Below are 25,231 nucleotides of genomic sequence, written 5' to 3'. Positions count from 1 at the left end.
AAAAAAGAGCAAAAAAACACAAAAACTGAAATCTAAAACACAGAATCTAAGGAGTCCTGGCATATTCAATTCAGCCCAGTGTTTATTATCTGCAGGCTGCTCTGATTCAATATTACCCAAAATAGCAACAAAAATAGAAGTGACCAGAAACCAGAAACCCATCGTAACATGAACTACATTGTTAACCATTGATTTTATTGAATGAGCACTTTTATATTCATAATAGGCAATGGAGTCATCCACTGGTCTTACTATCTTACTATTATCCATTGCAGAGTGAAGTCCACATATAAGGGTGTGTTACCTTTCCATGTCCTTTATATTAATTTTTAATCCTTCTTAATAAGAAATCAAAATAAAGGCCTAAACCTAATACAGCAGAGCCTTAATAAAACTAAGAAGAGTAAAAGACAACCTAAATCCAAAAAAAAAAGATTAGGGAGAGCCAGGCTTGGATTTTATATTCAGAGGATTTTAACCAAATGATTAAAAAAAAACAAGAGATAAGAATATTGAAGTGCTATGGAAAAAGTATAAGTTGAATGCAACAATTACAAAGTGTAAGTACTGACAGAAGTTATAAAAAAACAGTGTGTAAATTAGTAATAAGATGCCATGAATGAGTTAACTTTATAATCATTATCTAATTCTCTTGTCACCCACTATAAATCAGTAACAAATAACTATAATCCTGAGTTCCTCCAGCAAAATTTATAATCCCTACTGCGGGTTACAATACATTGTTAATCAAATAATTTAATACCACTAGCAACTTTAATGAAAACGCTGGCCTCATATGCATTTAGCTCAGCCTCACACACTTATTATTACATCCTTACAGGAAACTCCTGAGCAGTTTTGGCCCTGATCAGAGTCACAATGCTCATAGCCAGAAGACATTGTAGATTGCTGCACTCTGTTCCGTGCATACAAGACAGAAAATCTATGTAATTACTTCTGAAGTAGAAGAATCCCAACATTTTTTTTTCTGAGGCAGCATGAGGTAAAGCATCCCTGGAGTTCCTTAAAGAATCCATCTGGACTTCCCTCTTTGTCTTTCAGACAAAGTTGAAAGCAGTGCAGCTTGTAACATTCACCAACGTATATTTTACAATGAACACTATTCTATTATCTAGGGAAATCTGAGTGGATATATGTAATGAGAAACTAATGATCTTGAGATAAAATGAATAATACCCCAAACCTATCAATTAAACAAACAAGAAACTGATAAAATAAAACAGCAAATTTTGAGAAAACTTGAAGTCAGGCAACATCTATGGAGAGAGTCAATTAATGTTTCAGTTCAATAACCATTCATCATTTTTTTTAATTCCTCTCCATGCCTTATGATGCATCAGGCAGCAATCTTGGTGCTTCTTTAGCATTTTGTCTGTTTTTTTTTCGAGGCTGAATTGCTAGCTCAACACTTAACACAGCACGTATGGAAAGTGTCAAAAGGATTTGGCCGGTTCAGACCCAGGACCAATCTGCTCGAAGTTTGGTGCTGATGCCACTATACCACTGGCTGGCTACCATTCATCATACAGAGGATAAATTAGAGGCAAATCCTGTCATAGGATCATAGAGAGATACAGTATGGAAAAAGGCTCTTTGGTCCATCATGTCCATGCCAACTATTAAATACTAACTATCTATATTAATCTCATTTACCAGCACTCAGTCTATATCCTTCTGTCCTTTAGAAATTCAAGCGCCCGCTCAGATGCATTTTATATGCTATGAACTGACACCACTGTTGATGTCTTCAAATCACAAAAGCAGCCCTCCAACAGTACCAGTCATCTCTAATCCCAAATCTAATTTTGGATAAAATCTGCCAATTTACCTTTAATCCCTTGGGCTCAAACCTTCTGAACCACAGTGAAGGTTGTCTTCAGCCTCTTGTATCACATACAAAGCTCTGAACTCTAGAACAACAAGTTGCCAATCTGGGCCTTCTTTTAACCATGCATCCGTAATTACAAATTTCCCTGATCAAATATCTAAATTCATCAGTCTTATCACTCATGCTCCAAGCATACAAATAGATGCATTTTAGCCTTCCAATCTTTCCATATGGCTTTACATGTCTACATATGATCTGTTTTCGTATTGACTTTGGTTTTCTAGGGCAGCACGATAGTGTAGTGGTTAGTGTAATGCTATGCAGCGCTGGCAATTGGGGTTCAATTCCCACTGATGTCTGTAAAGAATTTGTCCACTCTCCCTGTGGCTGGGTGAGTATCCTCTGTGTGCTCCAGCTTCCTCCCATTTTCCAAAGACAGACGCTTCATAGTTAATAAGTTGCAGGCATACTGTGTTGGGCTGGAAGCATGGTGACACTTGTAGGCTGATCCCAGCACCTCCTTGGATTGTGTTAGCCATGAAGCAAACAACACATATGCTTGGATGTATATGTAGCAAATAACACTCTTCTAAACTTTCTTAACTGTACCTTCCCATCAACGGTACATTACTTAGTACTCTCTGACAAGTTAGTTTAAATCCTCCTGAAAAAAAAATGACAAGCCTCCCTTGAAGGGTATCAGACACATTTAGATGTAATGTGTCCAACTTGTAAAGATCCCATCTTTCTCAGAAACATTTCCATTATTTCAAAATTCTAAAACTTTCCCTCATACACTATCAGATAATAAGACATAGGAGCAGAATTAGGCCATTCAGCCATCGAGTCTGCTCCACCATTCCATTACGGCTGATCCTGGATCCCACAACCCCATACACCTGCCTTCTTGCCATATCCTTTGATACCCTGACTGATCAGGAAACTATCAACTTCTGCCTTAAATATACTTACGGATTTGGCCTCCACTGCAGTCTGTGGTAGAGCATTCCAGAGATTCACTACTCTCTGGTTAAAAAAATTACTCCTTACCTTTGTTCCAAAGGATCACCCCTCAATTTTGAGGCTGTGCCCTTTAGTTCTGGATACCCCCACCATAGGCAACATCCTCTCCACATCCACCCTATCTAGTCCTTTCAACATTCAGTAGGTTTCAATAAGATTGCTCCCCCCACCCCGCATTCTTCTAAATTCCAATGACTACAAGCTTAAAGATGCCGAACGTTCCTAATACTTTAACCCCTTCATTCCCTGAATCATCTTCGTGAACCTCCACTGGACTCTTTCCAATGACAACACATCCGTTCTGAGATATGGGGCCCAAAAACACTACTACTTTAAAAGTTACAAGTTCAAAGTACATTTAATATCACAGTATGTATACTATATATAACTTTGAGGTTTGTTTCCTTACAGGCAGCCACAAAACAAAGAATCCCACTCAAACCCATTTAAAAAAGTCCATTAAGTACCCTATGAGCAGAGAGAAAAAAGTAACAAATCATGCAAACAATAAAAACAAGCAAATTACATTCAGAACTAAAGTTCACGAAAGTGAGTCCATAGCCATGAAACCTCGTATGAAACCCTAGCATGCTGAACTGACCCATCCTTCAACTCTGGCATCAACACCCTACCATTTTCTATCTGGCCTGGTGTTTAAAATAGCCAAACAATGGGTCATTCCTCAGTTTCAGACCCAGGCCCTGCCACTTTGATACGCTATCTGGCCTAGGCCCTGCCCCCTTTGTTGACTCGTACCAAATCTTTCGAATTTGGCCCAGCACTTAAATTGGTCAAACTTCGGCTCTTCCTCACACTCGAGCCCAGTCCTGGTCCCTGCCATCTTGACTCTGCCTCGCCTCAGTTTTGCCTGATCGAATTGCCTGCACGTCCACTCCAACAATGGCTAAACATTGTCTCATTCCCTGCTCTCGGGCCCAGGTCCGGCATCCCGATTTGACCCATACACACCTTGCCACATCTGTCCTGCACCTCCAAGACTTCAACTCACACTGTAAAACTACCAAGTCGTACAGGAAATTCGTAAGCTCAGCTCCAAAAGGGAAGTTACTGGCTATTGATTGAAGTGATTGTATTTGAGAAAAATTGTCTTTAATACAGTAATTTACAGTCTAGTTTGTTTTGTTTGTTACCAGCAAGTCGTCGCTATGCTTCATCAGCATTATTTTAAACCATTTGCCATTCATTCATCTGATTTACCTTCCTCTTCAAGGAGATTAGCTTTATTTGTCACATGCACACTGCAGCAAAGTATCAAAACTGTGCTGGAGGTAGCCTGCATGTGGTGCCATGCTTCTGGCATCAACATAGCATACAAGCAACTTACTAATCATCACTAACATGTATATCTTTGTAATCTTTGGACACACTCAGAGGAAACCCAAGCAGTTGCAGGGAGAATGTACAAGCTCCTTGCAGATAGCAGCCGAATTGAACCCAGGTCATTGGTGCTGTAAAGCATTATGCCAGCCACTATGCTACAGTGCCATCCCACATGCACTTACGATTCCTACACTCCAAGTTCAAAAGGTCGAAGTTCAAAATAAATTTATCATCAGTATACATATTTGTCACCATAATATAACCTGGGCATTCATTCTTTTGCAGACATCCAATAAATCTATAATAGAAAAATAACCATAATAGAATCAATGGAAGACTACATCAGCTTGGTCGTTCCACCAGTGAATACTCACTTACATACGTAATGGCACCAGAGGTAATCAAGAGATTATAACCTGAGAAATCCTGATCGTTTTATCGATCATCTAATTCTATAAACTTCTGCTGTGGGATCTCATCTTTTGAATTAATATTGCTAGTACCAATATGAACCAAAATCTAAAGCTGCTTATTCTCCCAAATTATTAAGTCCTGCAGATGCTCTGGATCCGGGTAGGAAAGAATCTCCTTAATAGTCACAAAGTTGCCTGCCTGCTCTCCTTACGTTTGAATTTCATATTATCAAAGTTCAAAGAAAATTTATTATCAAAATTTATTACCTTGAGATTCATTTTCTTGCAAGCATTCACAGTAGAACAAAGAAATACAACAGAATCAATGAAAAACTATACACAGACACAATTGATCAATGTGTAAATACAAAAATAAGCAAATTAATAAATAATACTGATAACATAGTCCGTGACAGTGAGTCCATAGGTTGTGGGATCAGTTCATTGTTGAGGTGACTTGTTCCTGAACCTGATGGTGTGGGACCGAAAGGTCCAGTATATTCTTCCAGATGGCAGACATAAAAAGGAAACATGGACTAGATATTGCAGATACTGGATACTGGTCTTTCCCACTTCATCCCTCCTGTCGCAAACTTAGCTGTTGTTGGTTTCACCTGGGAGATCATTAATAAATACAATATTACTGTTTGAGAGGGGGATGAACATGGGGGACTTCCACACAGCCTGTCAGCAACTACTGCTTCCCCTGGTAAACAAAAATTGCTTTTTTACTTGTGCAGCTAATAGTTGTTGGATGATCTGCTCACAAAATGGACTTTTCATATTGTCCTCAGCATTTTAAATCAATCCACGGCTAAAGCTGCTCAATACAGATAGATAAGAGCTACTGCTGGATTACACTTCCCATGCATGTCCTTCCCAGGGACACTGGAAGCTTCCCCAATTTTCCACATGGCACAAGAAGGGCATAAAATAGGACCCAATTCATCTGACATTATCCCAGAATCACCTCAGCACTTTAAAAGGAGTATCAAATAATCTGTTGGGCTTCATTTCACTCTAAGCACACATTTCACCATCAGGTTGGGTAAGATTAGGACTAGGGCTCATTGACATAGGGCGAAAGCTGAGGGAGAGCTTCTCTCAGAGAATGGTTCAAGTATGGAATGAATTGTCAATGGAAGTAGCAGATATGAGTTCAAATGTGCCATTTCAGAGAAGTCTGGATAGGTACATGGATGAGAGGAATAATGGAGAGCTATGGTCGAGATGTAAGGCAGAAGACAGGGTCAGTACAGACTAGATGAGCTGAAGAGCCTGCTTCTGTGCTATAATGCTCTGGTGAGTCCCTGACAATCCACAATTTGGTCAGGAAGAGAACATACAAACTCCTTGCAGATTGTTCAGTTGCCCGTTGTGTTGTGTGACATAGGTAATCATGGTCTCTTGACCATGATTGTATTTGGCAATTTATTTTACAGAAGTGGTTTGCCATTGCTTTCTTCTGGGCAGTGTCTTTACAGGACACGTGACCCCAGCCATTATCAAAACTCTTCAGAGATGGTCTGCCTGGTGTCATTGGTCGCATGACCAGGGCTTGTGATATGTACCAGCTGCTCATATAACAAGCCGCTACCTGCTTCCATGGCTTCACATGACTCTGACGGGGGGAGCTAAGCATGTGCTACACCTTGCGCAAGGATGACCTGCAGAGGGAAGGAACCGAAGGGAGATGGTTACCGACTTCAGGAAACCCACACCACTCAAACCCCTCTTGTATTTGATGGCACAGCAGAGGAAACTACAAGCAATTTCAACTCCCGAGAGTGCACATTTCATACAAATTCTTATGGTCCCACAATATACCTTTCACTGTTAAGAAAGCTCATCAATACCTCTACTTGCTGAGGAGGTTGAAGACAGCTAGTCTATGCACATCAATCCTTACAACCTTCTACAGATGCGCATTTGAGAACATCACCGTATGGTGTGGAAACTGTACTACAGCAGAGAGGCAGGCTCTACAGCAGGTAGTTAAAACTGCCCAATACATCACCGGCATCAGCCTACCCATGATCAAGGAGATACATATATAAATGTGCTGAAAGGAGTCCAGCAATATCATGAAGGATTCCACCCACTCTGTTTATGGACTGTTTGCCCACTCCGATCAGGAAAGAAGATATGCAAAATCCATGCAAGACCCACCACACTCAAAAACAATTGCTTTCCTCAAGCCATCAGTCTAATCAACACCTCCAACCATTAACCCTCCTCCAATATCCCCCACCAGCACATCAGCTGACATTAAATTATGAGCATACAATGTACACTCAGTGGCCACTTTATCAAGTGCCCCCTTTGCTGAATAAAGTGGCCACTGAGTATACGTTCATGGTCTTCTACTGCTATAGTACCATCCACTTCAAAGATTGATGTGTGGTGCATCCAGACGTGCTCTTCTGCAAGGTACTGTTGTAATGTGTGATTATTTGAGTTACTGTCAACTTCCTGTCAACTTGAACCAGCCAGGCCAATTTTCTCTGATCTCTGACAAAGTGCTTTTGCCAAAAGAACTGCCACTCACTGGATTTTTTTTTGTTTCTTTTTTTGTTTTTCACATCATTCTCTGTAAAATCTAGAGACTGTTGTGCATGAAAATCCCGGGAGATCAGCAGTTTCTGAGATACACATACCACCCCATCTGACACTAACAATCATTCCATGGTCAAAGTCACTTAATCGTACTTCTTCCCATCCTGATATTTTGTGTGAAAAACATCAGAACCTCTTGACCATGTCTGCAGGCTTTTATGCCTTGAGTTATTCCTCCATGACTGACTGATAAGATATTTGCATGTAGTGAGCAGGTCTACAGGTGTACTTAATAAAGTAGCCTCTGAGTATATATAATGGTTATGTGTACATTGTGTTTCATATGATTGCCTTTATATTTATATATATTGAGGTTTTTTTTTGTTTTTTTAGTGTGTTCTTTATGCTTATTGTGTTTTTTATGCTGCATTGGATCCAGATTAACGAACACTTCATTCTCCTTCGCACTAGTATACCGAAAAATGACAAAAAAAAACCCCAATCTTGACGATGCATCAAATTCAAGCCTGGAAGGAAGTAGAAATTTATGAATGTTGTGAGAGAAAGTGTAGTGAAAAGAATTTAGAACAAAGTTGAGGATTTTAATATTGAGGAGATGTCAAATGCAAATGCATGTAAATTCCGCTATAGTGTCATACTGACTTTTTGTTTTATCTAGATAAAAATACCAGGCTAACAGCATTATATTGTTCTCCTGTTTCTCTCTTTGTTCATTTCATAATATTTAAAAGGTGTCAACTTTATGAAGTTAGCAGGGAATGTTTTAAATGATTGTATTCCTGCTGCAGGAAATAAGCTAAAATTCTGAACCAATTTTGTTCATTTTTGTCCCAGAGTACCAACATCAATACAACACTGCCAAAATAATACATTTCTTTTGGTTATCACACTTGCAATGGGAAAATTCTTATTTATGTATTCTATGAATATATCAAAAAACTTCCATAAATCTGACTTTAAATTTCAGTCAGTTCTTTATCTCATTGTTCTGCTTCAACTAGCTGGGATCATTGGAAGCATTTCAACTTAAATCTTGCTTTATTAGTGAAAACCATTGTGGTTGGGGCTTGAGAGCTAATAACTTCGATGTGACTTTCTTCAACTTTGAATATTAAATGATGGCATTCACAAGCTGTATTTTCACTGTGGACTTTTAATCAGATTGTTAAAAAATATATAATGCAAGAGGATTATTTGGCTGTGTCATTCATTTTAAAAGGCAGACTGAGTCACCTCTGTCCATGTGGACTGCTTAAAGTGTCGTAGTTGCCAAGTCCATATGGGTGATGGAAACACTTCACATTGATTGTCTGGCTGCAAGCAATAGATACAAATAATCTTATGTGATTGCTTGTCCCATCAGGGAGACTTACAAGCTGGGCTTTCAGAGCTTGGCCTTGTTAAAAGGGTGTTTGCAGCTACTGGAGACCACTCTGATGTCTCACAGTCTTCTATGATTGACAGTTGTACTTTAATTGTGAAATATATACTTCTGAGATTCATTCAGATTTTAAGCCGGCGAATGGATTGGTGAAAATTCTGCTTGAATCTAGGATCTTCAGTGAATTTCTGCTTCAGTGCTGGGTTTAGGCAGATGGATGGCAAATGGTCTTTTCTCTGCTTCTCAATGTTTATAAATTGAGATTGGTAATAGCATTCTGTGAAACCTAATTTCATATATCATACTTTGTCTCCTGGTCTAAGTTAAGTGTTGTTAAGGATAGTGTGATTTGTGCACAAGTAATTTTTTGGAGGTACTGGATGAGTTATTATGAAAAGTATCCAAAACCCATTGTACCATTTTACAGTATGTCACTGTCCTCAGAGAATAGAACAAAAATATTATATTTATATTGAACACATAAAGATGCTCATCCAGAAATTGATATCAAGCTAACAGCACTAGCATTTTACTCCTTGCCTCCAAAATTCAGTGTCATTGAACAAAATATACAACTATTAACAAACACCTCCTGCAGATGAATTTCAAGGCAATTTTATGTTAACTGAAAGCACCCTGATTTTCAAAATCTGAAAACATGCAAGTAGAGGGAGTTTGAAAAACTAGGTGAGTGGTGCCACAGCAACATCTTACTCAACATCAGCAAGACCAAAGAGCTGATTATCGACTTCTGGAGGAAGAAACGAAAGGTCCATGATCCAGTCCTCATCAGTGGATCAGAGGAGGAGAGTACTGGTAACTTTAAGTTCCTTGGGGTTATCATTTTAGAGTAACTGTCCTCAATCCAGCATGCAAGTACAATTATGAAGAAAGCGCAGTAGCAGGTCTACTTCCTTAGGAGTTTGTGAACATTCATCATGACATCTGAAACTTGGACAACCTTTATAGATGTGCAGTGGAGAATATATTGCCCGGCTGTATCAGGGCCTGGTATGGAAATACCAATGCCTTGACCAAAAAAATTCACTGATACAGCTCAGTCTATCACGGGTAAAGCCCTCCCCACCAATGAGCACATCTACACGAAGCATTGTCACAGGAAAGCAGCATCTTTCATCGGGAATCACCACCACCCAGGTCATGCTCTCCTCTCACTGCTGCAATCAGGAAGAAGGTGCAGAAGACTCAGGACTCATACGGCCAGGTTCAGGAAAAGATATTACCCCTCAGCTAACAGTTTTTGAACCAAAAGGGATAACGTCACTTAATCTCACTTGCCCCATCACTGAAATATTTCCACAACCTATGGACTCACTTTCAAGGATTCTTCATCTCATTTTGTGAAAAATGGTGAAGAAGGCGAATGCAATGTTGGTATTCATTTCTAGAGGTATAGAATATAAGAGCAGGGATGTGATGTTGAGGGTCTATAAGGCACTCATTAGACCATACCTGGAGTATTGTGGGCAGTTTTGGGCTCCTTATTTTGGAAGGATATACTGACATTGGAGAAGGTTCAGGGAAGATACACAAAAATGATTCCAGGAATGAAAGGGTTACTGTATGAGGAACGTCTGGCAGCCCTTGGGCTGTATTCCTTGGAGTTCAGAAGAATGAGGGGGGATCTCATAGAAACATTCAGAATGTTAAAATGCTTGAACAGATTTTATATGGCAAAGTTATTTCCCATGGTAGGGGAATTTAGGACAAGAGGGCACGACTTCAGGATTGAAGGACATCTATTTAGAACTGAGATGTGGAGAAATTACTTTAGTCAGTGGGTGGTATATCAGTGGAATTTGTTGCCACGAGTGGCTGTGGAGGCCAGGTCATTGGGTGCATTTAAGGCAGAGATAGGTTCTTGATTAGCCAGGGCATCAAAGGGTATGGGGAGAAGGCAGGGAATTGAGGATGACCGGAAGAATTGGATCAGCCCATGATTGAACTTTACTTTGAACCTTGAACTTTCTGAACATGTACTTAACTCTCATCATTTATGTATTGAAAAATGATACAACAGAGTGTGCTTTTACTCTCCCATTTTCACAATTTATTTTAAACTTTGTTATTATTTTATTTGTGGTACAGAATTCCACCATTTCATTTCAAAACTCTGCAATCATTACAGCGAGAAATACCTCAGCATCTGTCCAGTGCAATCACCTCCTCACTTTAGTGTGGCCACCATATCTGCACACAATGGTCCATATGTGGGCTAACCAATGTTTATTATTCTTCTTATAATGTCATGGGTCTTAAGTTCAATGCACTAGCTAATGAGGGCATGAACACTTATGTCCTCTGTGCCACTTTCAATTCTACAGTTAATATTTCACATTCTGTGTCCGTCAATTACTTCTGAGAGGTCTTGATCTGTGGCTAATGGGATGGACGCAAACTTCAGCTTTTTTTACTTTTACAAAAACTAGAGAAAATGATTTCTCCTATCACATGTTGATGAAAAATGATCAGATTTAACACAAGCTACTTTACCAAAGGCTCCTAAGGTTGTCATAGCCAGGGTGGTAGTGGGGATAAGCTCCCACTACCTATAAAGTTCTCCAAATGGCATGCACCTCTAACAGCTTCTGACAACCAAGTCCAACTCTTGGCCTTCATGTGTGGCTTAGCTACTAGGCCAGGCGGAACTGTTTCTACTGACAAGAGAAGATGCAAAGGTGGACCACTGGCGCCTCAAAACCAGTTGCTTTGGTCTGGTGGGGCTTGTCAGCCTTGGATGGCAGCCCACCTAGGAGAAGGAAAACTCTGATTTTAAACCTCCGATGCCTTGCAGCCATACCCACCCATGAAAAAGGCTTCGGGAGAAAACCTCGAGGAAGAAATTCGGAGCTGGGGTCCTTAAGGCAGTTTGATGTTGTTTACAATTTCATTCTGGCGACCTCTGCAATAACACTGGTGCCAAGCTGTATCGGCAACTGCCCTTCCCTAGGACTACATCAGTGATGTGGAGAGGGGTTCCCACTGCATGGGCAACAGCCAGTCCTTCAAATCTTCCTGCCCAGGCTTGAGCCTTGGAGAGGACACAGTTCACCAGAGATGCAAACCCATGATCCCCTGGGATCGGCAGCTGCCTACTACATTACCAAATACAGTAAATCAGTTTTCTTCTAAGTTTGCAGGCTGAAATCCCAGCTACTTGATCAATTTGGAAGTACAGTTGTTTGATATGGAAGCTGCTCTGCATGTGACCTCAAGAAACTGCAGAGAGTTGTGGACACAGCTCAGCACATCACAGAAACCAGCCTCCCCTCTGACCTCTGTGTCTTGTTGCCTCAATAAAGCAACCAGCATAATGAATGACACCACCCACTCTGAATATGATCTCATCTCCCTTCTCCTATTGGGCAGGATGTACCAAAGCCTGAAATTGTGTGCCACTAGGTTAAAGATCATTTTCTACCCCACTTCACTGTTGTCAGACTTTTGAAGGGACCTCTTGCACGATAAGATAAACTCTTTGCATCACAATCAACTTTGCTATGATCTTTCACTTCATAGTAAACCTGCACTACACTCTTTCAGTAGCTTTTACATTGTATTCTACATTGTTATTGTTTTATTCTAGTTCAGTGCACTGTGCAATGATTTGATCTGTATAAACAACATGCAAGACAATCTTTCACTGTATCTTGGTACATGCGACAATAACAAACTAGTACCAATAACAAGTAGCATTTCACACTCATCCCCAATATTTCACTTGCCTAATTCCTGTTATTTGCTAAATTCCAACTAGGTTATATCTCTTTCATTATTTGAGCTACATTTAGATGCATTATGATTTTCTGTTATGACATGAATTTAAAACTATTAAATCAAAATGTTGAACAATTTCTGTATTTTCTTTTATGTTTAACTTACTGAAATGATTGGGTAAGATGTGGCAATTGAAGTGTTTGAATCAGAACAGTTACCAAAGGCAAAATAAGAGTAGACATGCATCCCAGCAGCTGATAGGAACTTTTTAGTTGCTCACCTAATGCAAAGAATAACAGACTAAGTAAAATCACTGGACAGGTTCAAAGTTTGAAGTAAATTTATTATTGATGTACATATGTCTCACCATATGCTACCGTGAGATTCATTTTCTTGCAGGCATTCACAGTAGAACAAAGAAATACAATGGAATTAATGAAAAAAATACTACACACAAAAATTTGCAAGCAACTAATGCGCAAATATGTTATCCTTGAAGATGGTATCTGCAAATTGTCCATAGTTCAGTTAATAGCATTTTTCCTACTTTGTCAAAAAGTCTTGAGTTCAAATCCATTACAGGTTCTTGAGATTTCCGTGTAAGATATTAAATGTGGATCTTATACCCCATGATATTTAATTTAATTTAATTTAGCAACCCATTAGCTGGGGGGGGAAGGCGCTATGCAGATGTTACACCTTGTCCAAGGGTGACCTACAGGCTAGCGGAGGGATGAAGAATCTTACATCTCCTTTGGTAGAGAGGTATCTCCACCCCACCTCCCTCAACCAATATTAAGCAGACGATACGTCCATCAGTATGTCATTAATATACTACACTTACTATCTTTCAAAACTATATATTTGTCATAATGTAATCCCGAAACAGTGAAAGCTAACCTTTGCATCAATGATAAAATGTAACACTGCTTACAATATAATAACATTGCTTTTGGGATATTGGGGAAAAATTATGCTTGAAGATGAAAACCTTAGGCCTGCCTCCAAAACATATGATGCACCATTACCAATGACGCCAGCCCTCATACATGCTTCTGGGGCTTCGACTACCTATAGTAAAAAAGAAAGAAAGTAGGAGCAGCAATGGAACTTGAGCCTGTTAATCAAGATGATTTGGGCTAATCTGTGCTTGACTCAGTATAGCAAGCATTTCCAGGCACTGGAAGAAATTATCAACAACCCTGTATCTGCAGATTTCTCCAAATCTACTGGAAGGACAAGCAATCCAAATTCAATGTCCTCTCTCAGGCAAATATCAACAGTCTGGATGTTATACTTACACTCAGTTCATCACACGGGTTGTCTTATGTCACTCATAAACCCAATACCAGGCTCCTGAAACAGATACTATATTCTGAGAAGAGATTACCAGATAGAAGTTTCAAAAGATTACATAAGAATGTAAGAAATATGATTATCTGGCCCATTGAGTCTGCTCCATCATTCAATAATATTGTAGGTGATCTGGCTGTGGACTCTGCTTCATCTACCTGCCTTTTCTCCATAACCCTTCATTCCACCACTATCTAACTGTGTCTTTAATATATTTAATGAGGTAGCTTCTACTTCTTCCCTGGGCAGAGAATTTCACAGATCCACTACCTTCTAGGAAAGGCAGTTTCTCCTCATTTCCATCCTAAATCTATTCCTGCAAATTTTGATGCTATGTCACCTAGGTCTAATCTCACTTAGTGGTATCAGCTTCCTGCTTCTATCTTGTCTATTCCTTTCATGATTTTACATTTCAATACAATCCCCTCCAATTCTTCTGAATTCTGGTGAGAGTAAAACAGAGTTTTATTTTTGCATTGAAACTTTCTTTATAATTTTATTTTTGCCAGTGGCTACTCGCGTCTCATGAAATGTCTCACTTCACTGCAGGGCCATAGGAAAGATGCCGGGAGGGTGTTAGCATGTGTGCATTTGCAAAGGCTAAGTGCAACTTCAAGACTAATACGTGGCGAAAGAAAGGGCAATAAAAGGGGAATTATCCAGGTCTTGCATGATCCCATTTGTTGGTTCTGTGATTCAGTTTGTAAAATTAAACAATAACTCGAAGCAATCACTGCCACTTGGGTCATTCTAAGGTTTTCAAAAACTTTGTGGAGTCCAAAAGCAGTAGTTTGCCATCTCCCACAGTTCCTGGAACACAATGTAATATAAATAAGAAGATTGCAACACAACACTGACAACAAGAATAACTACTCAACCACGGGGCAAAGTACTAAATAACTGATTGCAAATAACAGAGTAACTGTTTCTCTGCAATTTTGGTTTACCATCATTTCCTGTGGCAATTTGATGCAAGAAGAAGAATAGGACCAGAGCGTTTGCAAAAGGTCCCTCAGGCACTTGCAGCTCCGTATTTTCTGCACTTATAGTATGTTTTCCACACCTTGGAAGCCGGGATCAAAAGCATTGGAAATTTTCATCAGAGAGCAGGAGTCACACCATTAATTCTACTCAACAAGTAAAAACAAAATAATACAAAACACAGCCTGCACAGCCAATCTGAAAATATTCAGCTATTATATAATGCAAAAATGACTTGATGTAGTAAAGGAATAAATGAGGAATGTGAAGGGGAAACAATGTTTATTTCACTGCATACCAATCTGAAAATAATATTCCCTATCAGAGAGAATGGAGATTTTAAAAAAATGTCTGAATGAAAATTATCTAACTTTCGGATATATTTTCTTTAATGCTAATACAATTTGTTTTCAAATTATGTTGTAACCCTTGCTTTTGTAATCATTAATGGCAAAATATTCTACATTGTGGAGATAGGAGAAGTATTATATTGGCTGCCTCTTTTTATTCTACTGTGTGAAATATTGTGAATCAGGTACCTCACAAGCAATGTAACTGGATTTCTGGAAGCTATTACAGGTCTGAGATTATCCTCTAAGTTATAGATATCTCCTGGATATACATTTTATTATATCTAACATTCATGCACAGTTTGCTGGGCCATTGCTAGCAAGGTCTGTATTTATCATCCTTTGCTAGCGTTTCTTAAGTATAAAGGGCTACTTCTCTTCCTTTAAGAGCACGATGGATAAGCTCATAGTTCTGTTGATAAGTGATGGATGATAGGCAGGAATTTTCTCATAATTGCTCTTGGTCTACAATTGCACCTTTGCTTGAAGTGCTGGTGATTTCAAAGCGGAAGAAAATGTATGACTAGTCTTCTCATTGCACCATTTCTATCATTTTCTCTGTATCATTATAGCCTCTTAATTTGCACTGCTTGAGGTCCATATTTTCATATTGTTTAGAAGGGGACTATTTTAACCCATGGAGTGTATGCAAGTCCACCATACAATCCCACTTACTACTTATTTTCCATGAAACCTGTTCTTCACACTTTTCCATTAACTGTCCCATATTCTTCCATTCAGCAATATTAGGGACAACTTACAGTAGCCAAAACATTCTGCAGCACAGAAGTCTATGGGATGTGGAAGGAATTTGCCAACCCTGGATGAAACATGGACAAACGGAGAATTTGCAATCTCCATAATGATCTGGGGGTCAGATGTGATCCTAGATCACTGGAACTGTGTGACAACGGCTCTATTGCAGGGTAACGTTATTGGAATAAATGTAGGAACAACACTTTATATTCTGTTTGGAAATTTACCAGGCTCACAATGCTGGTTTTAGTGAATTCTGGGGGGAGGAGGAGCTGTGTAGGGTAACATAATTTGGAGAAGCATACATAATTCATAACCACCAACATTGAGTTGGGGTATCACTTTAAGAGACTGGTATGATGCGATAACATTATTACGTAATGTGCTTTTGTGTATAGCTTTTGCAGTTCAATAAAATGTGTTACTGGTTTTATTAAGCATAAAATGTCTCACTTTGTTTTATTTGCAAAAACCTACATTGGTGACTCTAGGACTATTCCAGGGTTACTGAACATGCTGGTCAATGCAGTCACTTTGAAACTGCCGGAGTTTTGTGAGAAAAATGCCGTCAATTGGTTTGTACAAGCTGAGGCCCAGTTTACTCCATGGGAAATCTCTGTCAATGACAACAAATTTATTATGTAGTAATGTCACTCAGCACTCTATGACCACCAGAGTGGTGAGTCTGCTTGAACACACACCTGAGCACGATAAATACCGATCACTGAAAACTCACCTTTTACAGACTTTTGGACTGTTTGCTCCTGAGTGTGTCAATCAGTTGTTTTCCCTCTCCAGTCTCGGCAACGCGAGGCCTTTGGAGCTAATGGACCATATGCTGGCTCTCCTGGAAAACCACAGTTCTATGCTAGTTTTAAAGAACTCTTTATGCAGCAAATTTCTGATCAAGTCTGTATAGCCCTTGCTAATACACCCATGAAGGACTATGGGAAGCTTGCTAAAATGGCTGTTAGTCTATGTTCAGCTGGACAGCGTGCATCGTTCCTCCTCCTTTCTCTACCTTAATAAGCCTGGACAACAAGGCTCCCAACATAAGGGCACCCACAGCTGCAAAACAGATGACTCTGGGCCTGTGCTTTTACCGTGCTCGCTTTGGTAGGAATGCTAGGATATACCAACTGCCTTGTAGAGGTCTGTGAACACTGTGGGTTCCAGCTGCCAGGGTGATGTTTCCTGTGTGATACGAGTGCTCAAATAAGTGTGCTGCTAGCATCGCCTATTGATGAGAAGGCAGTACCCTTAATCATGTGCTTGACTGGTCAACGGACATGATCAGAGCATTTGATGATACCAAACGAGTTCTTTTTAATATGACTCTACTGGCACACCTGCTCCCCAATGCACCCCCAGCCATTACTACTGACACTTTAGACCATGCTGTGGGTACTGTGCATGAACAGTTGGTCGGAGGCATGTGTCAACTATTCGCTTTCTTCAGCCGGCAGCTCCAGCCTCCCAAAAGTAAGTACAGCATATTTGACTGTGAGCTTCTTAGTCTCTATATGGCTTTCCACCATTTTCATTTTCTTCCAGAGGGTCACAATTTCACAATGACAATTGACCACATGTCCCTCATGCACAATATGGCCAAAACATCAGACCCAGGGCATACAAGGCAACAACACCACCTGGCTTACATATCTGAGTTCACAACTAATATACAACATATCGAGGGGAAAAATAATGCTGTGGCTGATTGCCTCTCACGGCCAATCATTGAGGCCATACACATAGGGAATGACTTTTCCAGCATGGCAGCTGACTAAGTTACTGACCAAGATGTCCTGGCTTACCGAACATCTGTCACAGGCCTGCAGTTGGCTGGTATTAAGTTCAGGGAAGCTGGGGTTTCTCTCCTGTGTGATTCTCAACTGGTAACCTTCACCCCATCATGCTTGTAAGTTTGAGACAGACTGGTTTCACCTCCATATATGTCTCTCACATCTTGGCCAGAAGGCCTCACAGAAACTGGTTGCACTATAGTTTGCTTGGCACGGCCTCAGAAAGGATGTGTGCGATTGGACTGCAGCCTGTGTGGAGTGCCAGCGGACAAAAATTAGCAGTTATATTCAGGCGCCATTGGCACCTTTTGAGGACCCTGGGCAATGGTTTGACCATGTCAATGTGGACCTTGTTGGTCCTCTTCCCGCTCCTGTGCTTTCACACACTTTCTTACCATGGTGGACTGTACCACCCAGTGGCCAGAGGTTGACCCTCTAGCATTGCTAACAGCCGCAGACATGGCTCAGGTGTCCATCAAAACCTGGGTTGCTTGGTTTGACACTCCATCTGATATTTCCTCTGACCACGGTCCCCGGTTCATTTCAGACCCCTGGGTTGTGATGGCCCGGAACCTTGGTGTTTGACTATATCACAACACGATGTATCATTTGCAGTCCAATGGCCTATGTGAACAGATACACGGCTCCTTAAAGGCTGCTCTGAGGGCTTCCCTGATAGACAAGTGATGGCATGATCATCTCCTATGGGTTCTGCTGGGGCCCAGAGCTGCTCCAATACAGAACCTGCAAATGACTGTGGCAAAGTTGATATAAAGGCAGGCGTTACACGTGCCAGGTATTTTTATCCCTGACCACCTTTTAGACTTCTCAACAGCATTCCACCTCCCTCAGCAAATTCAATTCCTTTGTACCTATCCCTATCTCCCATCATGGTATACAGCACTCTTAGGTTCCTGTTGATCTGCATTCCGCCTTGTTTACTTTTGTCCACCACAATGCACACCAATATCCCCTCAGATCCTCCTACAATGGTCCATTCCGTGTTCTGGAATGGGGAGAAAAGACATTTATCATAGATAAAAGGGGTAAACCTGAACGTATTTTGGCAGATTGCCTTAACCGACCCACCAAGATTTTGAGTATTTCACTGCCATGCCCCTGGCAACACAACACAACCATGAGCGTGCCAACACAACCCTGGATGTTCCTCCACCTATGGAACACAGAACCCAAACCGGGCAAATGGTTTGAGCTCCAGACAGGCTTACAATGCCAGTTCTAGTGAATTCTGGGGCTGGGCCTGTGCAGGGTAATGTAATTGGGAGATATATACATGATTCATAACCACCAACATTGTGTTGGGGTTCCAGTTTCAGAGGCTGGTGTGACGTGATGACGTTACTATGTAAAATTTTTGTGTGTGCTTTTCTGTGTAGCTTTTGCAGTTCAATAAAATGTGTTACTGGTTTCATTAAACAAAAAATGTCTCACTTCATTTATTTGTGAAAACATACGCTGTAAACTGTGTCACTGTATTACTAGAAAACAGAAATGTAGCTAGTTAACTTTAAATATTTCTCTTTTGAAACTCTCCTAAACTCCCCATGCATTCATCCTAAAGAATATATATGTATGGTACCCAAATTAGAAAGGTCTTGTGTCTATGATTTACAGTTAATCATAAAGATTTGATTAATTTGGAAGTCATTTATGCATTCTTGTACATTGACTAACTTCAAGAAATCTTAAACTTTTCCAGCACTGCATGGATGATAGAAGATGTGTGACATAGAAGTATTATTTTGTTGGTCTTCCCAGTCCTCAAAACCAAAACAAGAACCTTTCTTTGGGCTCACATATTGTGAGCAATGTGTTCATCAAGTACATCATAAAATTGAGAAACTCTGCATGGACAGTCCCAAGTCAGGCAGCAAATCAGAATCAGAATCAGAACCAGGTTTTATATCACTGGAATATGTTGTTAATTTTATTTTGTTTTGCAGCAGCAGTACATTGCAATACATAATAACAAAAACTATAATTTACATTAAGTATATATAAAAAAGAAAATGAATAGTGCAAAAAGAAAGATGAAAAATACTGAGGTGGTATTCATGGGTTCATTGTCCATTCAGAAATCTTTTGCTGGAGGGTAAGAAGATGTTCCTGAAATGTTGAGTGTGTGTCTTTGTGCTCCTGTACCTCTTTGATGAGAAAATGAGACTAAGAAGATGGCATGCCCTCTTCTCCTGCATGATGGGAGTCATTAATGATGGACACTGGCCTTTTTTGAGGCATTGTCTTTTGAATGTGTCCTTGATGCTGGTCATGATGAGGCTGGCTGATTTTTCAACTTTCCGCTGCTTTTTCCAATCCTGTGGTATTGTCCCTCCATAACAGTGATGCATCCTTTTAGAATGCTCTACATGGTACACCTGTAGAAATATATGATTTTCTTAAGTGACATGTCAAACCTCCTCCATCTCCAAACGAAATAGAGCCATTACCATGCCTTCTTTGTAATTGTATCAATATGTTGGGCCCAGGATAGTTCTACAAAGATATTGACACCCAGGAATTTGAAACTGCTCACCCTTTCCACTTCTGATCCCTCAGTGAGGACTGGTGTGTGCTCTCTCGATTTCCTCTTCTTGAAGTCCACAATAAATTCCTTAATCTTACTGATGTTGAGCGCAAGGCTGCTGCTGCAACACCCCTCAACCAGCTGATCTATCTTGCTCCTGCACTCCTCCTTGCCACCAATCTGCATAAAAGGCATTGAGCTTATCTGGGAGTGAACCATCACAGGTTTCACAGCAAGACATGAAAGGAAGACATTTGGGCATTGATTTTTTACCCCGTCTCATAAAAAAACAGTGCTACATCGACACCAACAGAAGCTCCAAATACCTCATGTTTGGGAGAGGAAGGATATTCAAAGATGGGCAACACCTGGGAATAAATTGAAAAGTTTGTCCAAGACAGAAGATTCGGGTGTGTGACTGTGGGTAGTCTATGCTCCTGTAGGGGTGAAGGGCTAAGAAGAAGAAGAAATTAGAGACCTTTTTCTGCTGCTGTATTGAGGTAGGTGTTCCTTTAGACTTGAAGTTATTTTGAAGAGTTTTGCAAAATAATTAATAAAAATGAAAACACAAGAGACCAGGAAGCAACTATGGAAAGAGAAACAGAGTTTTCAGGTGAAAACTCCTCATCAGAACTGAAAAGATTAAGTTAACAAAAACAAGCTTTGGAGGGCGGAAAAAGATGAAAAACACAAAAATAATATTTCTACTAGTGTGAGATCAGGGTTGCCATTGTGATATGTGGTTAATTAAGCCACCTTGTTGATAATTAAACAGGGAAGACAATCAAAAGGAGCAATGAAAAGCTGTGGATTGCAGGTCAAAACAATTGCAAAGAACTGAAACCATGTAGAAAATCTTGGCAATGTCTAGAGATCAAATAGTGTCATAGAAAGAGGAAAATGTCTACCATTAGGCAGGAGGCACAAGAGCCTTAGTTCCCACACCAACATGCTCAGGACAGTAATTACTCTACAACCATTTGACCCCCAAACCAGAGTGGATGAACTCACTCACCATAATGCTGAACTAATTGCACAATCTATAGACTTACTTTCAAGGTGTCCATTCTTTAAGAATGAAGCAAGGCAAAATACAGGAAGTTATAAGCCAGTTAGTGTGATTTCAGTGGTTGGGAAGGTGTTGGATTCAATTACAAAGGATGAGGTTTCGGGGTACCTGGAGCTGCATGATAAAATAGATGAAAGTCAGCATGATTTCCTTAAGGGGAGATCTTGTTTGACAGATCTTGCCTGGAATTCTTTGAGGAAATAACAGGCAGAATAGACAAAGGAGAGTCAGAGACTGTTGTTTACTTGGATTTTCAGAAGTCCTTTCACAATTTGACACCCAAGAGGTTGCTAAACAAAATAAGAGCCCATGGTATGACAGGAAAGAAACTAGCATGGAAAGAAAACATGAGGAAATCTGCAGATGCTGGAAATTAAAGCAACACACACAAAATCTTGGTGGAATGCAACAGGCCAGGCAGCATCTATAGGAAGAAGCACTGTCGACGTTTTGGGCTGAGACCCTTTGTCAGGACTAACAGAAAGGAAAGATAGTAAGAGATTTGAAAGTAGGAGGGGGAGGGGGAAATGCAAAATGATAGGAGAAGACCGGATGGGGTGGGGTGAAACTGAGAGCTCTCCAGCTCTGTATCCCTTTTGCCAATCACCTTTCCAGCTCTCAGCTTTCCACCAGCATTTTGTGTGTGTAGCATGGAAAGAAGATTGACTGGCTGACAGGAGGCAAAAAGTGGGTATAAAGGGGACCTTTTCTTGTTGACAGCTGGAGATAAGTGGAGTTCTGTAGGGGTCAGTGTTGGAACCACTTCTTTTCACACTATATGTCAATGATTTGGATGGTGGAATTAATGGTTTTCTGGCCAAATTTGCAGAAAATACAAAGATAGGTGGAGAGGCAGGTAAGCTTGAGGAAGCAGAAAGACTTAGACAGATCAGGAGGATGGGCAAAGAGGTGGCAGTTGGAATATAGTGTAGGGACTTTTATGGCCATTGATTTTGGTAGAAGAAATAAAGGCAAAGACTATTTTCTAAACCAGCAGCAAATTCAGAAATCAGAGGTGCAAAGGGACCTGGGTGTCCGCGTGTAGGAATCCCTAAAAGTTAATTTTCAGGTTGAGTCAGTGTTTAGGAAGGCAAATGTAATGCTATCATTCACTTTGAGAGGACTAGAATATAAAAGTTATATTATTTTGTAAATAGCAGTTATTTTGTAAATAACACTGTTCTTTTGCACTTCTGGTTAGCTGCTAATTGCATTTCATTGGCTTTGTATCTGTACTCGGCACAGTGACAATAAAATTGAATCTAACCTAATCTAAAAGAAAGGACGCAATGCTGTGGCTTTATAAGGCATTGGTCAGACTGTACTTGGAATATTGTGAGGAGTTTTAGACCTAGACAGAATGGACATGGAGCAGATGTTTCCTATTGTGGGGAAGTCCAGGACTAGACAATAGAGATGCAGAATACAAGGATTTCACTTTAGAACATAGATGAGGAGGAATTTCTTTAGCCACAGCTCTAATAATTTAAATTGGAACAAGTACAAAAGAATAGCTTAAAAGAACTGTGTGGGTTACAGGATAGAGTGAAGGGATGTAAAAGTCCAGGGGCTGCATCTACTACAGTTTCATGGGAAAGTGTCATGAGCAGTGGATTGGTCAGGGGAACTGCAAGAGTGGACCAGAGATTTCAAATAAAAATTCAGAAAGTTGAAAAGGGAGGGAAGTGGAAGATGTTTCAGTATTCAATACGGAAAATGGAAAAGGATCTTGGCGATTATAGGGATGACTTACAGTGGACTAAAAAACTTGAGCATGTAGATATTACGGAAGAGGATGTGCTGAAGCTTTTGGAAAGCATCAAATTGGGTAAGTCACCGGGACCAGACGGGATGTACCCTATGCTACTGTGGGAAGCGAGGGAGGAGACTGCTGAGTCTCTGGTGATGATCTTTGCTTTATCAGTGAGGACAAGAGAGGTTCCAGAGGATTGGAGGGTTGCAGATGTTGTTCCCTTATTCAAGAAAGGGAGTATGGATAGCCCAAGAAATTTTAGACCAGTCAGTCTTACTTCAGTGGTTGGTAAGTTGATGGAGAAGATCCTGAGAGGCAGGAGTTATGAATATTTGGAGAGGCATAATATGATTAGGAATAGTCAGCATGGCTTTGTCAAAGCCAGGTCGGGCCTTACGATCCTGATTGAAATTTTTGAGGATGTGACTAAACACATTGATGAAGGTAGAGCAGTAGATGTAGTGTATATGGATTTTAGCAAGGCATTTGATAAGGTACCCCATGCAAGGCTTATTGAGAAAGTAAGGAGGCATGGGATCCAAGGGAACACTGCTTTGTGGATCCAGAACTGAGCTGCCCACAGAAGGCAGGCAGTGCTGGTAGACAGGTTATATCCTGCATGGAGGTCGGTGACCAGTGGTGTGCCTCAGGATCTGTTTGTGGAACCCTTACTCTTTCTGATTTTTTATAAATGACCTGGATGATGAAGTGGAGGGATGGGTTATTAAATTTGCTGATGACACAAAGGTTGGGGGTGTTGAAGATAGTATGGAGGACTATCAGATGTTACAACGGAACATTGATAGGATTCAAAACTGGGCTGAGAAGTGGCAGATGGAGTTCAACCCAGATAAGTGTGAGGTGGTTCATTTTAGTAGGTCAAATATGATGCCAAAATATAGCCATTAAGTAGTAAGACTCTTGGCAGTGTGGAGGATCAGAGGGATCTTGGGGTCCAAGTCCATAAGACACTCAAAGCAGCTGCACGGGTTGACTCTGGGGTTAAGAAGGCATACGGTGCATTGGCCTTCATCAGTCGTGAGATTGAGTTTAAGAGTTGAGAGGTAATGCTGCAGCTATATAGGACCCTGGTCAGACCCCACTTGGACTATTGAGCTCAGTTCTGTTCACCTCACTACAGGAAGGATATGGAAGCCATAGAAAGGGTGCAGAGGTGATTTACAAGGATGTTCCCTGGATTGGGGAGATTGCCTTATGAGAATAGGTTGAGTGAACTCGGCCTTTTCTCCTTGGAGCGACGGAGGATGAGAGGTGACCTGATAGAGGTGTACAAGATAATGAGAGGCATTGATCGTGTGGATAGTCGAAGGCTTTTCTCCAAGACTGAAAAGGCTCGCACGAGAGGGCATGGTTTTAAGGTGCTTGGAAGTAGGTACCGAGGAGATGTCAGGGGTAAGTTTTTTACACAGAGTGTGGTGAGTGTCTGGAATGGGCTGTTGGCAGCGGTGGCGGAGCCGGAAACGATAGGGCCTTTTAAGTGACTCCTGGATGGCTACATGGAGCTTTGAAAAACAGGGCTATGGGCAAAGCCTAGGTAGTTCTAAGGTAGGGACATGTTTGGCACAGCTTTGTGGGCCAAAGGGCCTGTATTGTGCTGTAGGTTTTCTATGTTTCTACACTTGGCAGTAGAATACTGCTGAAGGTAATGAAAGTTATGAAGGACAGTCTATTGGGTGAAGAAACTAATGGAGATTAAAGTAAGGACCAGTAGAACTCTCTGGTTACTCCAACGTGGAGCTGAAATGGTGATAGTCAAAATCAGAATTGGGTTTAATATCACTGGCATTGCTCCAAAAACCGATGAGTGTGTGTACGCAGATTCCTATATAAATGGTAGCAATGAGGAAAGAGCATACTCTGCATGCATTCATAGAATGATACCACATAGAAATGGCCACTTGTTCATGCTGACAAAATAACCACCTAGGCTAACACTGTCTACCTGCAATTGGCTCATATCCTTCATACCCCTTGGATTCCGATGTTTTAATCCACATTTATTTTAGAAGTCAGGAAAGAGGCACAAAACTTGTCATTTCAGGATTGTTTTATTAAGAGTTGATAGAACAATGAGAAGTTGACCAGACAATGATAGAGGCCGACTAAGCAAAGAGAGAGACAAAGGAACTAAGCTGTTTTACCCAGAGTTAAGGAAAATTCAATTCAATTTTATAGATAAAGAATTAACCAATGAGAAAGTTATTATTCAAATAATGCAGTACGAAGAAGCTTACAGTGCTTCCCAAAATTATAAGACTATAAGATATAGGAGCAGAATT

This window comes from Hemitrygon akajei, chromosome 13 (genome assembly GCF_048418815.1).
Source record: "Hemitrygon akajei chromosome 13, sHemAka1.3, whole genome shotgun sequence".
Lineage (NCBI taxonomy): Eukaryota > Metazoa > Chordata > Chondrichthyes > Myliobatiformes > Dasyatidae > Hemitrygon > Hemitrygon akajei.
This window is presented reverse-complemented; position numbering follows the sequence as displayed.